This window comes from Triturus cristatus, chromosome 6 (assembly GCF_964204655.1).
Source record: "Triturus cristatus chromosome 6, aTriCri1.1, whole genome shotgun sequence".
Lineage (NCBI taxonomy): Eukaryota > Metazoa > Chordata > Amphibia > Caudata > Salamandridae > Triturus > Triturus cristatus.
Window position 1 is genome coordinate 13,212,405 of NC_140589.1, and position 21,355 is coordinate 13,233,759.

A 21,355-nucleotide genomic window follows, 5' to 3' on the forward strand; every position below is an offset into this window, starting at 1 on the left:
AACATTCAACATAAGTAAGGTTCTCGATTGTTTGGAGTGGATATTGGTACATATCTGACAACCGACACCAACAGGTGAGCCCTCTGCAGCCGCAGATCCGAACAATGCTGAAGGAAACCTTGTGTAACTTCCATTTTACTTTTTGAAGTTATCACCTGAGAATCATCAAAAAGCTCTTTCAAGCCTATCATCTCAGGTAATGCAATCCAAGGAATCTGGGCAACGCCGCCCAAAGATGAACAACCAGCAACACAGAATCTAACCAAGGCTGCCTCCGGATGACTCCAGATCTTAACCCACAGCAAAAGCGGCGCAAGACCCCTCTGATCCTCCAGAAAAGGGAGGCCTAGTTCCTTATGAGGAATTAGAGTGGCGGTCCGCGAGGAAATCGCCAGTAACCTCAGAATAAAACTGTCTTCTACCCTTTGGAGGATGGGCGTGTTTGTGATCCCCCACACACCCGCTCCATAAAGCCCCACAGAAATACATTTAGGTTGATACAAATGAATCCTCTCTGTGATGGGTTTCTGTACCCGTGGGAAAATCTAAAAATTGCCTCTATACTCCCACTAAGTTTTGCCCCCCCCCTTGCAGTCAAAAGGGATCCCCATTTTAAAGAGCTAATTAAAATCTTTCACCTTCTCCAGAGAGGATTATTTCCTCTTGATAAAGACTGACGGTCTCGAACTGTGGGGCCCGCAGGTGATTATAAATGATTTGGAATGATTCACTTTTAGATCCAGTTTTCCATGTATGAGGAGAAAGAGTACAATAAGGCCTGTAGGCCATTCGCTGTACCGCCAATCAACACGGCAGTAAGATTGGGATGAATCATCTACCAATTTGTGGGGTGTCCTTTGACAGCTCGCACAGATGTTTAGAAATCCCTTTTATATAAAGGAGGAAAAGAACTGGCGCTCGGATGCAGCCTTGTCTTGCACCCCATATAGGTCTGATTTGGTGGCGCATCATCAGACATCCTCAATGTAAATCACTCTCATCAAGCATGGTAGTTTAATTAGTTTACCATAAGCTAAGACACCAAAAATCAATCAGGTTGTCAGAAGACTGGAAACAGTAATTTGACGGCATGGAGCGGGACGGACACACACCCCAAAACCTGACCTACATCTCCATGGAGACTTGTTCAGTTGAGGAGTACGCGCTTCCCCTTAGAGCAGAGATCTTCAAACTTGTGAGTGCCTAAACTGATAGCAGGGGCGGCAGGCTCTGGCCAATGAAAGCTTATAGCATACATCTATACATAGCAGACAAACTAGCAGAAAAAAGGGGCAGTGGTTTTATTGAAAGAAAACAGCGGTGGGGCGACCAGTAACTCTCGGCAGTCGCGTTCAAGCTGGGAATAGATATTAAAGTGGGGTCTCCAAAGAACCCTGCTGCGTCATTTCTGATAAAGGTTTATATTGTTAACACTTTTAGTGTGACCGGTCTGCCAATAGGATGTTGGCAGTCCTGTTTAAACCAACCTTTAAAGGGGGTCACTGAGCGCAGAAGCAACGCTTGAATTGGTGAATCTGTAAGACCTGCCTCATGAGCCCATCTCTAACTAAATATCTTTGGCCACGCCATGTATTCCAGCCAACAACACTCTGCATGTTTGGATTAAAAAAAATACAGCTTGCAAGAGTATTTCGCAAAAATGCCAACATCGCCTAGATGTGTCACAAATGGCTTGGGACCAGTTGTCTGCAAGGTATGATAATGGGACTGAATAAAAGGCAAAAAGGAGCATCTACTTTTTCAAAATTTCTTGGATGCTTTCTTCGGTCCCTTAGACATTTTGGCTCCTTTGATTTTTTTGAGTGACACATAGCATTTATACTAATAAAGAAGAATCCTCACTAGAATGGCTTACTTTGTGTTAACCTACGAAGATCCAGCATGCAAAGCTGAAAAGCCCTACTGAAAACCAGAGTTATCTAGATTTGCTAGAAAGTGTGTGCTGCCGCCCAATTAATTCTTCAATTTGCTTCCAGTAGTCAACATTTACTTCAGAACTGTGCAAAGTTATTTATCGTTCTGGACCTCCTTCCCCTCCGTCTACCGTTAAATTAAAGTAACAACGCTTGAAGACTTCTGCCTTAGACACATTTAGCCTAACAATTCAACTGCTGTACAGAAAGTTCCCAAGTTTCACACGTACAGGCGTAAGTTTTTGCTTTGCATTTTGTGATGTTTGTGTTATTTTAGTACAATTAGGGAATCAAAACGAAAAGTTCAAAAATGCAAAATTCAAAAATGCAAACTTCAATGTGGAATTGTTGGGCTACTTAAGAATGAACGTTAGGAAACTTGAGAACTCTGAAACATGATTGTAATGCTCCTGGCTCACACTGGGCACTTTCTACAACAGCCCACCCGAGGCAAATGATATAGGAATGTTTTCAGAGATCATGCCGGCAGCTCGAATAAACGATTCCCGAACAATCGTTCTTTCCTGGATCAAATGCGTGCAGCAACAGATTTGCCTACTTCCCCCATTACATGTCCACACTCCCGGATATAGATAGGAAATTCCTAGTTGTTAAAGCCAAATGTTGGTGCTATTTTAGAACGCTCCACCTTAAAGCTCAATCACATCTGAATGCAAGTTAACTTGGAAATGTATTCCCCCGTTTCTGTGTAAATCTCCAGATTATACATTCTCAAAGTCGCCACGAGAGTGTTATCAAAAGATGCAACGATTGTCACAATCTCACCGTTGTCAGATACTCGCAGTGGGGCGCTGACACCGATCAACTCGGCCCGGCCCAACCGCGAGCAGGCAAACAGCGTGCGCACAGAGAGGGAGCAAGCGGCTGAGCCGTGATACATCAAGCGCACGGTGGGAGACGCCATGCGCGTGCACATTGCCTGTCCAGGCGCACACATGGTTTGTCTCCCTTCGTGAACGAAAGCGGCGACAATAGAGTCTCGCCAAGGCGAGCAGCGCATGCGCTGCGTTCGCTAGGCGAGACCTAAAAAATCTCTTGGTTAATCAAGGCAAGTGAATGCCAGAAGAACATCTGAAAATGCAGGGGACGCTTACCCGTGGCAGTAACAAAGGGCATTGCTTAGTAATAATAACCGGGCCTCTGAAAGAGAAGCGTAGTTTCACCACCGCTCAGTGGATCGTCACTGTCCGCCAGGACCCTAGTCAGAAAAGATGGCGCCTACAGTTATGGCTTTTACACCAAAATGAGGCACGGAGCGAGCAGCGTCGTCGCGGGTGGTCGTCTCATAGTGAAGAGAACACGGCCAGGAGAAGGCGGCCAAGGGAACATTCCTAAATGCAAACTGACTAGGATCATGGATAAAGGACACTCAAAAGAATAAAAGAATAATGGGCACAGAACCGGTTGATCTATCCACATTAATGAGACAAGTATGATCTAAGAGCCGATAAAATAATTAAATGTAAAGCAAAATCCGGACAATATTTTCAAACCACATATCGCCACCATGAAGTCAGAGTGTGACATTGATTATATACAAGTAGAATAACAGTCATCACAGTTGTGATACATTCAAGCCATGGATCCAAAATTACTGCCATTCAACTTTAAGTTTTTTGGAACATGAAAGGCAGGCCTCATTAGATGAGATCCTTACTCTCGCATCCTAATGTCACAAAAGTACGGTAGTGAGGCATCAGTTCGTAAAAGAGATGAAAGTACCCTGGTCTTCCAAAGAATTGAGATCAAACTGAATCGAGTCCCATTTCTCAATCCGCTTACTCTCCATGCATCCATTTTGTGAGGGATTGTGCGTGAGTACATCCCCACCCCTTGGCGATGGCAGCGACTGTTCCATCACCCACCCTCCGGGGTGTGACCTTGTTCCATAAAGTGCGCAACCAAAGGTGCAGTTTCATCTCCTGTGTTGTCCAATTCTGACATTGATTTATTGGGACGTCTGTCGCATGTAAATCAAACTACAGGGGATCCCTAAACAGTATATCACATTATTAGATTGTATTGTATTGTAATTGCATTTGTATAGCGCTTACTACCCCTGACGAGGCGTCAAAAGCACTTTTTCTGGCGAGTAGCACGCTACTCCGGGACCCATAAAGGATTAGTGGTCAATTAGTATAGTGGAATATGAAATTAGAAAAGTGAACATGTTAGTCTGTTATTTTGATTGAAAAGGATAGTGGAGGGATAGAAGAGTGAAGGATTTCTTTTTTTAGGTCATAGCAGTGGGAGGAGGCTTTTGGATGAGTAAAACAGGGTTTTGGAGGGGAAGAGTCAGAGGGAAGAGATTACAAAGGTTTGTTTTGGGGGATCGGTATAGTAAAAGAGGTGTCAGATGATGCAAGGAGGGGGTAGAGTAGTGGAGAGTCTAGAAAGGGTTATTTTGGGGATCATAGTAGTGGTATGGGGTTTGGGATAAATGAGAGAGTGGATGTAGAGGATATATTGAAAGAAGTATAGGCTGAGAAATAGGGTAGTGCATTGGAAATGGTAAATTAGAAGAAAGTGATAAATATATAGATCCATAAGTACATTGAAAGTATATAGATGCGTAAAGGAGGTAAGTATATGCAGATTAAATATATTGATAGAGGTACAGGATGAGAAATAAGGTAGTGCATTGGATATGCTTTTCCAGGAGAAAAGTAACAGACACACAGATCCAAGTACATGGAGGTACATAGATGCACAATGGAAGAAGTACATGTAGACCAAAGATGATTTTTTTTGTTTTAACATAATTATTCTACATGTTTATACAAAGCAATACATAGGTACATATCTATAGTGAAGGTAAATGCTTATATACAGAGGGACACATACATAGGGTGGATATTAATGAATGGGAAAATGGGCAGCATTTCTGGCCCTGGCCCCGACCAGTCTCGAACAGGCACTCACCCTTGTCCTCTCCATCCTTAGCGTCGACGCCCGGGCTGACATGCCCTAAGCCTTGGCCGTTTATAGCCCTAGTAGTCAGGTGACCGCTTCAGCCAATGGGAACCCTAGCCCTAAAACTATCCAATAACAACACTAGCCCTAAAATCTAGAACCAATAGGAGTCCAGGACCTTACAGACAATCTTAGCCCTAGTCAAAGCACCCAATCAGTTTCAAAAACCCTGATCTCTACGTCCAATAGATGCCCTAGCCCTACCAGTAGTCCCAACCCAAGTCCAAGCAATCAATGGCACAGGAAAACCTAGTCCCTACTTCCAATAGAAAGCCTAACCCTACTCTTAGTCCCACACCTAGTCCAGCATCCAATCACACCAGAAGCCCGAATCGCTACTTCTAATTAAAGATGAGCTGTTGGTGTGGGTTTGCAAAGAAGCCTTCATATGGTCTTGTTCAAAGACACAGGCGTTGTGCGTGAACTGACAAGCTACACAGTTTCCACATTTGAAACGCCCTTTCATAGGATCTTTGCCCCAAACTGCTCCAATGTCCCCTCGTGATTGGTTAATGTTGAAACTGGCACGCACCAGAAGAACTTGGATGTTTTGTTTCCTTTTCTATATGAAAATAATGGGAATGCGGAAATACTCTCTATATTTCTAAGAACAGATCATTTTTAGGTCTCGCCTAGCTATCGCATAAGCGATCGCTATGCAAGACTATAGTAAGGGGCTCCCAAAAGGGCTCCCAAAAGCGGATTGCATGGCGAGCACGCACACAATCACGTGCATCGTGCCGCCATGCAATCCGTTTGGCATCCTACTTCAAAGGGTCTGCTCCCCCGCCTGGAATGCGCTCCCCCGCCCCGCCAAGCACGCGCTACGCTCCGCCGGGCTTGTCTTGTTAGTAACTTTTGATCAGTTTGAGCTGTAGATAAAACAAATGCTTTGTTTCTATGTATAATGTAGCAGATGACTGTTTATATACCAAGTGTGGCAAATCCATGATTTTATAGAATAAGCCTCGGTCGCAGAATCGCATCGTTTCAGTGTCCTGGTTTTAGCGCCTTGCTGCCGCTTTGACCTATTAGGAGCTAAATACCAAAGCAAACAGTGTGGACACTTGTGTCCATACCATCCTCCTGACCCGCCTGTGATTTGTGCGATGGGGAAAGGTTGTCATGTGTTGTGTTCACTAAGTGGTGGACAGCAGAGCCTGGGGTCCCATCCACTAAACCGCGCGCTGCCTTGAGACAGGGATAAACCGCACTTTAGGAAGCTGTACGTGGACTGTTCCCTGAGTGTTAAAATGCAGGAGAGAAGAGAGGGGTTTATAAATTTACGGCACTTAGCATCCACCGCTTCCTATATAAAATAGTACATCTTCCATGCCTGCACGGGCCTTTTATAACCAAGTACGCTGGGACATGCAGCAAAGACAGAAGCTGGGGGTCAGGCGCGCAACACCCATTGGGCTCACCGGGCTTCAGCCCCCCCGTCATGTGTGTCAGCCCGGCTGAGACAGCCTCGCAGGCTGGTGTCCGTCTAATTGCAGCCGCACCTGAGTACTTCACAGGTCTAGTTGCCTGCCTGCTGGGGGTTCACTGGTGACTGAAAGGACTCACTTTGCTTCACAAACAAGACCCCGTGTTAGCACGAGCCCTTTAAGGACTTCTTGTATTTCCGTGTCTTTGTTGTAGAGTGGGCGTCAGTCTGCTGGAATGTGCCAACTTTTCATATCCCACCATGACCCATCCCTCTGTGTCCAGGTGCCGTGTGCAGCCACTCACACATGTCAGCAGGGGGCACTCTGTGCCGTGGTAGAGGGGCGCGTGGGGATCCAGAAACTCATTTACCCCACACCTGGGCAGGGCTTTGAATACCTCACTGCATATGAGTGTTATTTACCTAATTAGTACACCATTAAAAAATAAATAAGAGAAACAAGTACTGATTTAAAACCTTTAACAAGTCAAGCTTGGGCCTTGCAAATGACATTGAAATGTTTGCGGCAGGTGCACAACCCACTGACCTGCCTTACAATGACTAGAACTTGTTGTACCAGGATGTCTGCAGCAGCTCCATTATCTCCTGAACCTGCAGTTTTATTGCAGGTGCCAGAACCATTTAAATTATGTTGTGATAATCCATACTGGTGAACCAGCAGACTACACACAGCGCTCTGCAGCAAGTACATTAACCCACTAAGGTAGCCTACAATGGTTTGGGTGGCCTTTGCTAGCCAGTATACCAGCATTAAAAGAAAGGAAGAGGTGGGGCCGCAAAAGACCAGCATGTGATACATACAGGGTAACCACACTACGAGCCACACATGCCACATTTCTAGCCACACATACAGGGAGCCCTAAATATTATAAAGCCAATAAAAAGCCCGGGTAACCTGCCCACAGACAGGGTGAGTAGAGGTTCCCAATCATTCTGCAGGTTAGGATCCTAGCAAGAAAATATTTTCACCACTTTACTTTGGCTCCATATAGCGCCTAGAAGCCGTGCTTCGTTAACTACAATGAAAGAAAAATGCACTAGTAACAAATGACGAAATGTCGAACAAACAAGCGTTTCTGAAAACAAAGTTGTGCATATTCGGCCTTTTGCATAGCATTTGTGTTGTGCTCAGCTCATGCCACAACACGCGCTCAAATGGTCAAACGTCATATATTTTAAAGTTTTACTTTTACCACAAAATATATATATATTTATATAGCTATTGTGCTCTGCAAACCCTTTTTCTTCTCAGTCTTGCAGGTAAGCCTCATCCAGTCGTATCTTTAGCTGCGCTGAGAAGAGAGAGCCCTGTCTCACAGCTGGTGACGTCAAAGTGAGCGATCAGCAACAAATGGGCAAACGAGTGTCCTCTCAGGGCACAGGAGGAACACTCCCCACACACTTCACTAGAAGCACAAACACACCGGAAACCACAGCTCCAGAAGTACCAAGAACTACTGCAAGGTTTGAAGTAGAGCCCTCCGGGAGGGAGCCTGCAAGCCCTACCCCCTGTGGATGCTAGATGAATAATCAGAGTTTGGGACCCTGCACAGTCATCCCCACCCAATGGAGGTCTGGACACTACTGGTGTGAACTCTACTTGAAAGAAGTGAGTGGGGAAGATTACTGGAGACGGCAGCGGTCTGCACACAGAGATGTGCTTGTGGCCGCTTAGAACACTTTTACGTAAACACCGAGGGAGTTGTGAGCCGCCAAATTGTAAGGATGAGTATTATTTTAAAATGGAATTTCTTTTGAACAAAGGTTGAGAAAAATGTAGATTCTAACATTGATTTGAAACTGCAGCCCCTTCACAGGGGACTTCAGGACTCCTAACTTCTGTGAATACCGAAGTGAGTAAGTGTCTTCTGTGAATAGCAAAATGAGTAAGTGCCTTCTGTGAATACGAAAATGATAGTAAATTTAGGATTTTGTCTTAAGTTAGTTCTGTGAATCGGGCCCATGGTCTCTTTCAAGTGATCGTAGCCCTGTGTGGCCAATTTAGACCCCAAAAACGTTGGAGTAAATCAATTTAGTGTGGGTCAATATAAATTTAGATTGAGATGACAATTGCAGTTTAAAGAAGTTAGGGCCAGATGTAGGTGGCTAAATACACCTCCGAAATTCGGTAAATTTCAGCGTTACCGACAGGTATTTAGCCATTCCTAATGTAGATAAGGAATCGGTAAATAAGGAATCGGCAAATACCGATTCCTTAATACCGATTCCTTATTGCTCTTGCATTTAAGGAACCCTTGAAATACCTCCCGGTATTACCGATTCGGTAATACCGAATCGCTAATACTGAATGTCTTCACAGTCATTCCTATGGGCCTCCAAGCCCATAGGAATGAATGGTTAGGTATTCCTTATTACCGTACCGAATCTCAATTACCGATTCGGTAATAAGGAATATTAAGGATTCTGTATTTTTTACCGAATCTTTACCTACATAGGAAATATCGATTTCTTAATATCGAATCAGTAAAATTCGGTATTAAGAAATCGGTATTTCACATTTACCTACATCTGACCCTAAGACTTCGCATTACACGTGTCATAATTTGTAAAATATGTGAACTTATCTCTAAGTTTTTTAGAACTCCCTTGTACGGGAGTAGGACAATGTTCCCATTGAGTGTGATTAAAAACAGGTTGTAAAGTGTTTGTTTTGTGCAAAAAATAATGCCCATAATGTTGATAACAAAAGAGATCAGCATAATTGGCCGAACTTAAATAAAATCATCAGCATCAAAAGCAGCGTAATATTTTAAATCTGAAAACAATGAATGCCAATCGTCAGAATGTATGTCCCGTGTCACCACATCTCCTAATGAGACGCGAAACACGTATGGCTCCCTGAGGACCTCAGTCGGACCATGAATCTCATAAGCCACTTTGTCCCAAACAATGCCATCTGCAACCTGGAATGCTGAAATGTTTACCAGTGTCTGATCACGTTTCATGATATGAGACGATGTGTGAGGGGCCAGAATTCCATCGACTAAGTTCACAGCAGAGCGTTCTGGCAAAAACAGACCTTTGATGAGTAAGAAGAACACTGCCACGAATCCAATGGACATGAAGAGGAATATCAAGATAAGCACCAACCAGATGTACGTCCATGGGGGGGCCAGGTAAGTCTTTTTGAACCAGGAGATGAAAACACTTCATTTTGTCAGTGGAAGCGCCAAACTGGAAGACGAGGAAGATGAATCATAAGAGAAGCTGGCATGATCCCCAAAATAACAGCTTGCACCTACGAGTATTAGGGGTGGGTGGGATGTGTCAGCATGATGTTGACGAGGACCGCTCGGCACCTCTCTTGGAGACTCATCTGTGGGATATGTATACTCGAAATCTGCATTGGAAGAGGATGGAGGCAGAACAGACAAAAGGTCAAAAGCAGTTTCCATCTCACTCTCACCGGTACGGGCTGTAGTCGTAGATGTTGAGGTTACCGGATTCAAAGATATAGTGTTGCAGGAAACCGCAGGTGTTACACTATTCAGAATCGGCCAGACGGTGTAATTTGACATTGTCCACTGAGATGTATCTGTTGTCTTTGCGGCCAGGTAAAGGTGGTAAAATGACTATACGAGTACCCTTCAATCCAAGTACTGAAACTGGTACACGATAAGAGGGACCAAATTCTTTTTTGTTCTCCAACCTTTCTCGTACCAGATCTCCAATCTAAGGAAGTCAGCCGGCAACGGCAATCAGCAATGCTGCATCATAGGAAGAGGGTAAATGTTCAGTTGCGTAGCTGTTTCGGGTCTTTTGTAGGACCTGTAACATAGTGGAATGTTTAACTACATCAAAGGTTATGGCTGCCGCCACAACGTCTAGACCATCAAGGTCTGGCACAAACATTTTGATGCAAAAGAGCATCTCGTATGGGGTCCGCCCACCCAGAGATCTTCGAGGGTGATTGTTGAGTGCACGTTGAACCTCATGCAAGTCGGCCAGCCCGTTCCAGCCCGTTCCTGCCAGTACCTAAGAATCTAGCTGTCAAAGATTGCTTTAAGTCACGGTTCATTCGCTCCACAATTGAATTGCCCTCAGGCCTGGATGGAGACGAAAACTGCACCAGCACCGCCATTGAATTCATCGCGTCCTTGTACGCCTTAGAGGCGAACGCTGGACCTTGGTCTGAATGGAAGGTGCCACAGACAAACATCCCGACAAAGACACACAAATCCCTGATGAAATTTTGAGTGTCAGCACTGCGTTGTGGCCAAACCCAAAGGAATCTAGTGCACAAATCAACTGCAACAAATATATATTTATATGCCGTCTGAAGAAAATGGAACGCAGTGATCAAGATATACACAGCCAAATTTGTTGATTAGAAATAAATAGCTGTGTTTGATGTGGGCGTGTAACCATAGACGGTTTAATTTGTTGACAAATGTCACAAGAAAGCACATAATTACGGGTGTGTTTATATAAACCACGCCACCAATAATGTTGCTGCAAAACCGAGACTGTCGCTGACACACCGGCAGGTGCAGAAGCCATGCCCTCGTGTGCAGCTTTGATCAGAGCAAGTCTGTGGTCCAAGTTTGGAATCAGCCGATCCCCAACTGAAGGAATCTTAGCATAAGGAACTTGTTTGGGGTATATATGATAAGAGTATTTTGAAGGGAAACCCTGAGGATAAGCAGTTCTCTCCTTCGTAGCAGCTACCGCTGCCAGAATATCATTATCTATTTTAGTCATGGACCTTGTAACTGCTGCTACGGAACACGTGGCTACCGCAGACTTGGCCGCTTCATCAGCCAAAGAATTACCAAGAGCATGTGCTCCCACACCCTGATGGCTAAGAGTATGTATAACATGTGTGAGTGGAAGATGCTGTTTCAGGTCTGCCACTCGAACCCAAAGCGTCTTAAGCTTAATTGCGCTGCCTTTAGAATCTCAATAGTCATTTTGCGACCAAAAGAATAAGTTGTCATTAAAAGACTGAACACAGTAGTAAGAGTCTCATACAATAAGAGTATTCACATTAGGATCAGCAAACTCGAGAGCAAACTCGAGAGCACGCAGCTTCGCCAATTGTGCCATACAATCTCCAAGTGCCTGAATATGCACTACGGAAGACTTGAACTCACCATTGACTATAGAGCCAGCAACAATTGCGCAAGCCGCTGAATATGTGTGTTTGAAGCCAGTGGCCGGTTGACCGAGCCATCGGTATAAATGATGCATGTGTACTCATGTAAAGGAAGCAATGACAACGGAGGAGAATGAACATGTTCATACTGTAGAAACTCCTGTGTCTGAGGGTCAAAGATAAACGTGACATCAGCCGATGTCTGAGAAGTAGCCCATTGTATCCAACGGGGATGTAGTGCCTTAGAGTTGGGTACACTTGCCTTAGTCACGCCCTCCAAAGCAGGAAAGGGCGTGACCATAAGAATGCATTTACCTTACACTAGTGAGCGTTCTTGTAGAATCGCCATTTGGACCGCTGTAAAAAAAAATTCAACATTCGAAAAACGCATTTCAGCTGCAGTGTACAAATGTGATTTGTAAGCAATAGGTACTGTGTCCCCCTCATTGAACGTCAAGTAAGTGAAACCCACCGCCCCTGGTACTATACGTATCACCAGGTTTGTGGTGTTATCCTGCGTCAACAAGTAGTTAGTTGCAAGCATGTCAGATTGCAAAGAATGTAGGACAGAGGTATGTTCCAGAAGCCAGCTGGCAGAAGAATATGTTGGTTGTATCAACCCATAAAGCGGTTTGATACGCTTGGCATAATCTGGAATGTATGTCCTCCCGAAATTCAAAAATCCCAGCAGAGACTATAGCTTCTTCAGCGAAGAAGGGGGTTGCAATTATGCACATTTCTCCAGGAAGTGGGGGGCTAGCCCCTTACCTTCATTATTGAGCTCATAGCCCAAAAAAAGTACTGCCAAATGAGCGATGTGTGATTTTGCAAAATTTAACTTGTATCCATAGTCAGCAAATGATAAAATGATTTGGTCGACTCGGACGAGATGCAGCATTAGTTCTTCGTCCGTCAGAAAAATGTCATCAACGTACGAGAACGCATCTGGATCTATGTCGTGCAACAAAGACACAACATGTGCCGCAAATGCCCCGGGGCTATTCTTATACCCCATAGGCAAATGCGTACATTTTTTCCGATTTCCGACGGCTGTGAATGCTGTCAAATCACGGCTCTCAGGGGCAAGATTATGACTGTAGAAACCATTGGAAATGTCCAGTGATGTTTTGTATTTTTTACAAACAAGATTTTTCACCAGCGCAGAGCTGTGGGTGTTTTGCACTGTAATTGTGCGACAATGACTATTCAAATGTAGGTAATCCAATATAATGCGATATGAACCATCAGGTTTTGACACCGTAAATTGAGGATTATTCATCTGTGATGTACATGATCCAATCACTCCTTGATTCTCTAACTGTGTTGGAATGTCACAAACGTGAGCCTTAGCTTCACGTCTGATTGGATATTGCGGTTGTGGCTGTGGCATAGATCGCAACGGTATCTCATGAGCTGGTAAATCAATGTCCCAGCCTACCTGATTATGGTACGCTGCCGGGGCAAGGGCCAAAGCCCACTCAGCTGCGAAAGGCTTTGCATACTCCTCAGGGACGTAAAGCAAAAAACTCTGAAGTATCACATCCTCCCCTCTAGAAGCTGGTAACACAAAGGGTGGAGGCCAATCTGCCTCCGCCAACAAAATGTCATATGAGGAGGTTAGATTTTCCCAGAAAACCACTCTGATTGGACGCTGTATATCGCCCTCAATTTGGAATATAATCTCATATAGTCTTTCTGGGGGGGGCAACCTGGGTATCTGCTGTTTCTACTGTAAAGAATTTATCAGTTGCTGTTACCTCCAGACAGGGATGCAGAGCCTCCCGCTCTATGGTAACCTCCGCAGTGTTGTCGAGGAGTGTCACTGCACATGTCCAGTCTAGGAGTCGCGTTCTCACGGTCTGAGGCATATCTTGCTGTGAAAGCGGTAACTTTCTTCTTCTGATACGGGGGTCGAAAACTAGGCAGGTCCTCTTGTTTGGCTTTAATGTCAAACTGTGGGGGTTGATCCCGTCCCTGTTGTTTAGTTGGACCTTTGCCACGATCCTGGCGCTCCCTTCCACCGACTTGAGAGTCCGATGTGTCCTGTAAAGAACTAGGAGAGCGCTGATCAGGGACTTGAAATCTATCAGGAGTCTTAATTTTTGCACGGTCACGCTAATCATAAGTACGCTCAGAAGACTCAGGTGTCTGTGAACCAGCACGCAAACCTTGCTTCTGCTGCTGCACCTACTTCTTATTTTTCCAGTTCTTTATCAGCTTGGGTGTTTTGCATTTGAGATTGCGTCTGCGTTTGAGTAAAAGGCTTAACCCCCAGACTATTGCGGCCTATGGTTTTATAAGCCTTTGCAATAATTTTCGGTAATTCGTGCGGCTTATCTGTGACAGCCTCCAATCGGTTGGCCACTTGTAAGCTTACAGCATCATCCTTGACATCATATCAGCAACGACATCGAACACCCCCACCTGTCTCATCCCCAATTCCAGAGCCACCTCGGCTCTGTGCTCATCCTGAACACGTTTTGTCCCGGAAGGGAGTACGGTCATGGAGAGGGTGCCGAAACAATTAGAATATACAGCTGCAAACACCTTACCCCAGGTGTTACAATCCGCTAATTCGGGAATTAATATTTTTATCCAAACTTATAGTCAAGATCCTGTGTTCATCTACAGGAGTGGTATTCGGAAAAACAGCCTCTATTTGGCCAAATCTTTCAGCAAGCCAATAAAGGAACTCATCAATATTTTGTGGACACTTGCCCTTACTGAATTAACCATAAGAGGACTGATGGTTACACCACCAGGTCTGGCTGGTTGTGCAGCAACGCCAGGTGATCCCACCTGAACATTGTGCAACATGAACTGTATAACAGCCCTATGCACACGTATCAAGGGAGTATGTAATACACGGAGCTCTGCAATCGTTGCTGTTGTTAAATAATGTGGGTGTGAGGTGTACCCAGCCAAAACGGACACGTGGCCCCCTCTATCGATAAAGGGCCTAAACGGACCAGCGTTATTGGGTGAGGAAGGGCACCATTAAACCAAATTTGGTGTTGCCAAGCCGTTAGCGGAACTTCGAGAGCCCTATAAGGCTGATAAACTTAAGGAAGGGCCGTGGCAGTATAATCAAAGTGGTAAGCTGCATCCACTTCTACAACCAAATGAGCTCAACCCCGGCATTAGGGACTCCATTTTGAGTCAAATAAGCTATAACTGCAGCTTGATTAGGCGGTGTAATCGCAACCGCCATAATGAATAAAAAGGAGCAACAACCTAAAACGTGGCAACGCAATATTGGGTTAAGAAGAAAGAGAAGGACTCTTAAAAATTTCAAGCTTGAAAGAACCTATAAAACATCAATATAGGAGGTTACGCCGTCACAGCTGTCTCCGGAAACAGAAGTGAGAGGTTTGTGGAGAAGCACAAGCACTACTCAAGAGTCTCACAGATAAGAGCCAGACCAAACGTTGGTGGCGCCATGTTGCGGGGATTCTGCACCTGCACAGAACTATGTGCAGGAAAACAAGACCTCGGTGTATAGGGGCGTACCAACCTATCACCTTAGTACCCAAAATCCCCAAACCAACTTGCTATAGTGTCTCATTTGTTCTCCTCCAAAATCATGAAGCTACAAATGATTAGAATAACCCAGAACACAACACTCCCGACTCTCTCAGGAATTGCAGTAGCAAGACATACCCTTTTGTTCGCTCACTCGTACTTGTCCACAACAAGAGTTGGCAGAGTCACTGTAATAGTTCAAAATGTTTATTTTAACTATCGTGCTCTGTAATGCAGTACGCAAGCCACTACCAGCAGCAAAATGCATAAACTCAGAACAATTAGCATTGTTACAATTCCATAGAGGACAAAAAGGGAAGTCATTATGGAAAAAGACAGTGGGAAAAGGACTATAAGGCCTAATCACCCTCCCCTAGACTGGACGAAGTTTAGTATATAAGAGAAAATATCTGGGCTTTGTCAGCAGACCCCATACCTTAGTGCCTAAATGGCAGATTTACATCATAGGAACAGCATAGCTCTTCTCCAAGGAAAGGTCTCTCTCCAAGTGTGTGTGAACAACATGCATCCCCGTAACATCAAAGCACGAGTCTCCAGCAGTGCAGCTGTGTTTAGCGTGTTATGTCTAGGTGCCGGGGTCTGACCAGAACAGAACAACAAGGGGCATTGTTTATCGACCTTGAACAACGTGTTCAGACTAAACGCCAGAAACTCAGCAGAGAACATGAGAGGTAAACAGTTCTCATGTGAAAGGCATAAACGGAGTGTTAGACCTGGCACCTTGGCGTGAGTTTCCCTCCCACTTTTTGATGGTGTGCCTCGACTGTTTTGCTGGTGTTGTCCGCTCAGGGCACTGCGCCACGGCTAATCCGTGCCGCAGTGCAAGTGCTCCCTACGTAAAAGTGTACCTGTAATTGATGTTCCTGATTGGTTTATTGGATTCACTGTCAGTCCCCAGTAAAGTGCACCAGGGGTGCCAGGGCTTGTGAATGCCAATGCTGCTGGTGGGCTTGCAGCGCTGGTTGTGCCACCCACGGAAGCGGCTGTGTAAAATGTGTCTAGGGTCTGCCACCGCAGACCCTGTGCGCGGTCCGGGACCGTCGCGCTGACTGCGCAAGTGCCCCCACTTGCCAGTCCCTAAACCTTCCCTTACCTACATATTAGCCACCCCTCTGGTAGGCCCAAGGGCAGGGTGCATTGTAGGCATAAGGTAGGACATGCCCTGATGTGTGTGGCATGTCTTAGTAGTGAATTACAGCCATTTTCGTTCTTCACTATTGAAGGCTACCTGCTCTCCATAGGCCAGAATGGGCTGCCGGGATCGCGCCAATGCGGCGACCCCGGTGGACTCAGAGAGCATGGTAGAGTGTCGAGTTTAGTATGCCTGAACTCAGAATAATAAAATACTTCTTGTAGTCAAGTTTATTTTAATATCCTGGGTTTGTAAATACTACTTTTAGAAAGTTAGTATTTACTGACCTGACCATCTCAGTCCGCCTCTGCTGTGTGTATGTGTTCTGCCTGGCAACAGTAAGGAGCAGGGTTGGGGAATCCCCAGAGACAGGTTGGCTGCCAGGTGGTGGGTAGAGAGATTACACCTGGATGGGTGGGAGGAGTACACCTTGACTCTTGAATAGACCTGTGCTCTGCCACCACAAAGCCGGCGCCACCCCCTGTGGGGTGGCTGATGTCTCTGCCCTGCTGCTGAAAGGAAAGAGCAGAGTCACCATAACAAAGTGCTCCAGAACTGGACTGAGCCAGGCCTAGGCCCCCTGGCGCTAAAGAACAAAAGAATCATGGTATAAAAGTAGGAGCCTGGCTCCTAAGAAATCAGAATCCTGTTTACCACAAAGAACCTCTGCCCGACTAGAAGGAGAAGAAGACGCTGGAGGAGCTGGCCTGCTGCTTGCCTTGCTGAGAAAGGAGAGGAAGAGACTTACTGAAAAGACTTTGCTACTTTGTGCTTGAACATTCTCCAAGGGCTTGATCTGAGCTTGCCCCCTGAACTGAACCCCAGGAACAGTGGGTTCTCTGTGCTTCTTTCTCATCCTCCAATTCGAGCCGTGTGTGCATCCCGCTGGAAAGAGACTGCGCCCCTCATCGCCCCTCCTAGGGCCGTGTCACTCAGAAGCTCGCCTGCCTCCAACCCGTGAGAGCCCCGCTCCGTCCCGAGCCGCTCTCTGTTCCCGGGCCAGGCCGCCTGCATCCCTGTCACCGCCTGCCATTGGAGTGCGCTGAACGCGCTATCACCCCTCCTGCCGGAAGCCGTCCGACGACTGTGATCTACGCCGGGTCACCCAGCTGCACTAACCGTGCCCTGCGACCCCGCTTCGCTATCCCCGGACACCTCAGGCCGCGCCGCCCCCGCTGTGGAGACCCTCCTGCACCGCCGTGCTAAAGGGTCGCGGGCCGCGCCTGCCTACTTGCCCACACCTGCTGATTGAGGACCCAAGAACACTTCTTAAGCCGAGAGTCGCACCGACCTGTGCCGACTCTCCACATCACTAAGGAAGTTCCAGTATCGGGCTCGGGGCCCGCAACGCCTTATTTCCCCGTTCGCAGGAGTCGATCTCTGTGAGTACTGGAACCACGAGTAACATTTGCAAGAGACTACCAAGTATCCATTTGAAGCTAAGAACATTTGCCTGCTTTACAACCTGGTGGCATAGCGAAAACGTTATTGGTCTTGTGATAATTCTGCTGAGATATATATACCTATTTTTACATAAAGAAGCGTATTTTTATATATATCCAAGTCTGGTGTCCGTTTCTGGGGGGATTGATGTATTTACTGTGTGTATGATTGTAAGTGCTTAACCAACAACGCCTGAGGAATCGCCTTGGCTGCTCACGCCACGCACCTAGAGGGTGAGCAAGGGTCATTCGCGAGGGGTTATCCTGCGCCCTGACGTGGAGGAGAGGGTTCCTGCTTGACACAAGGGCAACCTTGCGCCAACCAGAGATCCCCGACTCTAACATTGTTGGCAGCGGCTGAGATTTCGGATTTGCACTTGTAATTTGCATACAGTGAATTATTAATCGCCAGATAGTGAGAGCAGACCAAATAACGCAGCCACAGGTTTGTAATTGTTGGACTTTGTTGAGACATCTGCCATTACTGCAACCATGCCTGGCTCGCACTCCGCTGGAAGAGCACTCTCTGTGATTTCTGGAATAGATGAGGTGGATTGGGAGAGACTGGAAGGCTACACGATGGAGCAATTGAAAGGCTACAGTGTAAAATTCAGAGTCCCCCATGCTGGATGCAAGAGGAAGCCCCAGTACACCAAGGCGTTGAGAGCCTGGAAGGAGTCACGAGACCTACGGAATGCGGGGGACATCGTTCCACCCGACAACCTTGAGGAGCCCAGCAGAGTCCGGTCGCCAGAGGAGCTGGCAGACAGGGCAGCAGACAGGGCACATGCAATGGAGATGGCAAAGTTGGCTGGACAAATGGAAATGGAAAAGCAGAAGTTGGCCCTGGAGGCACAACAACGCCAAATGGATCATGATATAAGATTGAAGGAGTTGGAGCTGAAGGCGAAAAGTTTGGACACCGCTCCTTCTGGTGGCAGCACTCCACCAGCGCAGGTAGAGTCCAAGGTGTACATCCCCAAAGATGTAGTAAAGGAGTATTTTAGAAAGGATGACATAGGGCAGTGGTTTAGAGCCTACGAGGTGGCCATGTCCTCACACCGGGTCCCTGAGAAAGACTGGGGAGCGGGGTTGTGGGGAAGGTTCCTTGCGGAAGGGCGGGACACACTGTTAGATTTGCCCTTAGAAGTCCAGACCTCATACCCCCATATGAAGGAAGCTTTAATGACCAGGTATGGGTTAACTCCTGAGCTATATAGACAGAGGTTCAGGGAGACCAAGAAGATCCCTGAGAGTACGTATGTGGAGTATGTGACCTTTTTCTGCAGAGCGCTGGATGGTTGGGTGAAGGGTAGCAAAGTGAATGATTATCAAGGGCTGCTTGATTTAATTGCATGGGAGCACTTGTCCAGTCAATGTTTTCCTGAGCTACGCCAGCACCTGATAGATAGCAAGCTGTCCAACCCGAGGAAGCTTGCTGAGGAGGCGGACCGCTGGCTCAGCACCAGGGTCCACAAGGGTCAAGTGGGAGACTCCGCCAAAGGTGGGCAGGGTCCCCAGCAGAAGAGTGGGGGGGACAAGGGTAAACAGAAGGGGTTCCAAAAAGGCCCCCAAAGTAATTCCCAAGGGAACCAGCAGAAGGGTTCTCAGCCTCCCCCACCCCCACTGCAGAACGGGGCCCCGACAGGTAGACCTGTTCCAAAGGGGCCCTTCAATTGTTATAGGTGTGGTGACCCGGGTCACATTGCCTCTGATCCTAAGTGTCGCCTGTTTGGTAAGACCGCACCCACTGGTGCTCCACCCCGGCAAGTAGCTAGTGTTAACTTTGGGGAGGAGGTAGCAGTCCAGGAGGGTGGGGGTCCCGGGCAGATGACCCTAGTCTCGCTAGGAGACAGTGAGATGGTCCCTGTAACCTACCTGCCCTCTAACACTAAGAAATATGGGCAAGTGGTGACCATCAATGGAAAGAAGGTTGAGGCTCTTAGAGATACAGGAGCCAGCGTGACCTCGGTGAGGCAACACCTGGTGTCTCAAGAGCAAATTGTACCCAATGCCTACTGTAGGGTTGTCAATGCTGACAACGTAGAGAGTCGTTGTCCAATGGCTCAAGTTCCCTTTGAGTGGGGGGAGGTCTCTGGTACTCTACAAGTCGCTGTGAGAACTGACATGCCTGTAGACTGTCTGCTAGGGAACGACCTGGAGAGCTCCCCTTGGGAAAAGGTGGAGAAGACCACGCATCTGAGGATGGTGGGTCTACCCGACTGGGCGTGCGTGACCACCCGGTCCATGGCAGCCAGTAGGGGTGTTGAGAGGGTCCTGGAGCCTGAGGGAGAGGTCCAGGAACCGGCCTTAGGGAGAAGGCGCAGGAGGCGCGGGAAACCGGCCCCCAAAGTTCCCACGGCCCAGGAGGAAGTAGACCCTGAGGGGGATGCTCTGGAGCCTACCGGGGAACAGATTGCCGAACTGGGAGATCTGCCTGAGCTGACCCATTGGCAGCAAGAAGGAGGTCCCTCCAGGGAGGAATTCTGCAGGGAGCAGAAAGAATGCCCTTCTCTCGTGGGTATGCGGCAACAGGCTGCAGACCAGGCCAATGGTGTTCAGGCCAAAACACACTACGTGTACTGGGAGAGTGACCTCCTGTATTCCGAGCCTAAGGCTGCTGAACCTGGGTCAGCCCGTGTGCTGGTGGTACCCCAGAAGTTCAGAACCTTCCTACTGGGGCTGGCTCACGATGTGCCTTTAGCAGGACATTTGGGGATGGACAAGACCTATGACAGGCTTGTCACCCACTTTTACTGGCCCCAAATGCACAAGAATTCAGATTCCTACTGCAGAACCTGTCAGACTTGCCAGGCAAGTGGTAAGAGCGGAGGGAAGCACAAGGCTCCTCTGCAACCTTTCCCTGTGGTCGGTACGCCATTCCAACGAGTGGGTATTGATATTGTGGGGCCTCTGGACCCCAAGACAGCCCTGGGCAACAGGTTCATCCTGGTCTTGGTGGACCATGCCACCCGGTACCCTGAAGCCATCCCTCTGAGGACAGTGACGGCCCCCGTGGTGGGACGGGCACTGATGGGAATTTTCTCCCGAGTGGGATTCCCTCTAGAGGTGGTGAGCGACAGGGGGACCAATTTCATATCCACGTATATGAAATCCCTGTGGAAGGAGTGTGGGGTAACTTACAAGTTCACCACTCCTTACCACCCCCAAGGAAATGGGTTGGTTGAGAGATTCAACCGAACCCTCAAAGGCATGATCATGGGCCTGGACGGTCCGATGAGGCGTAAGTAGGACGTCCTCTTGCCATGCCTGCTCTTCGCTTACCGAGAGGTGCCCCAGAAGTCTCTAGGATTCAGCCCCTTTGAGCTTCTGTATGGTCACCCGGTAAGAGGACCTCTGAGTTTGGTAAAGGAAGGCTGGGAGCAATCCCCCAGGAAACCTCCCCAGAATGTATATAGTTACATGCTGGCCTTCCGAAACCAGACTCGGCGTTTCAGGCAACTTGCTGAGGCAAATCTGGAAGCCAGCCAGGAGGAGATGAAGCGGTGGTACGACCGGAATGCCACTCTGGTAGAGCTTCAACCTGGACAAAAGGTGTGGGTCTTGGCCCCAGTGGAGCCGTGTGCACTTCAGGATAAGTGGACAGGTCCATTTGAGGTTGTGGAGCGCAAAAGTCCTATCACCTACTTGGTGGACATGCAGACTCCCAGGAACCCTTTGAGGGTCCTACATGTTAACCGCCTTAAGCCCCACTTAGAGAGGACCGAAGTGGGCATGCTGCTG